Source organism: Gopherus flavomarginatus, chromosome 11 (assembly GCF_025201925.1).
Source record: "Gopherus flavomarginatus isolate rGopFla2 chromosome 11, rGopFla2.mat.asm, whole genome shotgun sequence".
NCBI classification, from domain to species: domain Eukaryota; kingdom Metazoa; phylum Chordata; order Testudines; family Testudinidae; genus Gopherus; species Gopherus flavomarginatus.
Genome location: NC_066627.1, coordinates 4,968,137 through 4,970,373, shown reverse-complemented (window position 1 = coordinate 4,970,373; position 2,237 = coordinate 4,968,137). Strand labels below are relative to the sequence as shown.

Here is a 2,237-nt window from a genome sequence, read left to right as displayed (position 1 = left end):
AATCCATCATCCTTAGTTTTAAAGGTGATAATCCAGTATTTGCTGATGTGATAATGAATCTCACTAGTGCTCTGACTCTCAGGGATAAGGAGCACTCTCAACTTCTAGTCAATGGAAGTGAGAAGAACTGTGCACCCTTGACATTCCCATCATGAGATATTACGGAGAGATAATTAGGTCATTTTCTCTATCACTCTAATCTCGCCCATTGCCCTTGTCCTTCCATCCACAGGCAGGACACAGTGTATGGAGAGGGAAATGTCCAACCAAACCACCGTGACCGAGTTCCTTCTCCTGGGATTCTCTGATGTTCGGGAGCTGCAGATTTTGCACTTTGTGATGTTTCTGGTGATTTATCTGGCTGCCTTGATGGGGAATCTTCTCATCATCATAGTTGTTGCCTTCAACCACCACCTTCACACCCCTATGTACTTCTTCCTGATGAATTTGTCCATTCTGGACATCGGCTTCATTTCTGTCCCAGTCCCCAAATCCATGGCCAACTCCCTCATGAACACCAGGTCAATTTCTTATTCTGGATGTGTCACACAAGTCTTTTTCTTTATGTTCTTTGCTGTAACTGAGTACTCCTTACTCACCATCATGGCATATGACCGATATATCGCCATCTGCCAGCCGTTGCACTATGAGAGAGTGATGAACAGGAGAGCATGTGTCCAAATGGCAGCCAGTGCTTGGATGAGTGTTTTTGTCTATACTGCACTGCACACCGGGAACACCTTTGCACTATCCTTCTGTGGAGGGCAACATGGTGGATCAATTTTTCTGTGAAATCCCCCAGCTCCTCAAGCTCGCCTGCTCTGACTCATACCTCCGTGAAACTGGGGTTATTGTCTTTAGTACATGCTTAGCCTTCAGCTGCTTTGTCTTTATAGTTGTGTCGTATGTTCAGATCTTCACCACAGTGCTGAGAATCCCCTCTGAGCAGGGCCGGCATAAAGCTCTATCCACCTGCTTCCCTCACCTCATTGTGGGTCTCCTTGTTCTTTTTCACTGTAGCCTTTGCCTACCTGAAACCCTCCTCCAGCTCAGCATCAGGGTTGGATCTCATGGTGGCTGTTCTCTATTCTGTGATGCCTCCAATGATGAATCCGATCATCTACAGCATGAGGAACAAGGAGATCAAAGCTGCCGTGAGGAAACTGATGGTGGGGAGGTTATTCACCAAAAATGAACTGTCCATCTTTCATCTTTGATTAGGATTTCTTCCTGTGTTTCTTTTTAAATATAATCAAATTAAGGCATTATTGTCTCCTTGAAAACATTATCTGAAATCTGCTTATGCAGAAAGGGGCATTTACACTGGCTAAAAATGCAGAGTCAAGTCAATGGACTTATTGTATATTTACAACTGTATATATATAAGATCAGAATCTATCTATCTATCTATCCTGTACTGCCACCCACCATCACACCATCTCAGCATCTTCCACCTAAAATGAATAGCCATGATCAAGTTCCTAATGAACTCGATGAGGTCTCTGACCCTTTTTCCTTTTGTGGGTATAAATGCTGCATTGGATGCCATGACTTTGGTTAATTGTTTGCTTGTGTGACAGTGGGGTGCAATGGTGTCATGTTGTGAACTTTGTTGTATATGTGGAAATATTGTCAGAGTGACAGGACAAGTCTGACCTGGCTCAATGGCAGCCTATTGTGCTGCATTCCAGTCAGCTGCCCTGCCTGGGAGAGGTCTTTGACACCTCACTGAAGGACCATCATTGAGAGCCCATCAAGACTAGAGTCTGCGGCCATAGATCTTTATTGTGTCTCCGCTACTTGCCAGCCCCAAGAGAAAATGATTTTTCTATACAGGGGGCCCACAGGCATGGAAGTCAGAGATGGAACTTCACAGTCTGAACCCATGGCCAAGAGACTGGGGCCTACTTAACAGTGCGATGCCCCTGCTGAGGTCGCATGGGGCCATCCATGGCTACGTGTAGTAAAGACTTTCAGAAGCAAGATGGCAGTGGGACTCTGCCAAGTTTGAAACACGGATGAACCCTGGACTCACAGGGTTGGATGGTGCTGTGATTGTATTGAATTAGTAATGACGTGTTATGAGCCTTACGCCTTGGATAAGGGCCTTTGATTATTTTAAATCTAAAATAAAACTCCAGCCACACTCTAATTTATTCATTTAGATGAGACTAAATGGGCTGAAGGTGTTAACATAACCCAGTCACTGTCCACCACTAAGGAGTGTTAAACAAGTT

At 44.7% G+C, this 2,237-nt stretch overlaps 1 pseudogene; it reads left to right on the top strand.

Annotated features, from left to right (window-relative positions):
• The first annotated feature begins 258 nt into the window (after window positions 1–258).
• Window positions 259–1,217, top strand: LOC127031552 (olfactory receptor 14A16-like; annotated as a pseudogene).
• Window positions 1,218–2,237: the final 1,020 nt, after the last annotated feature.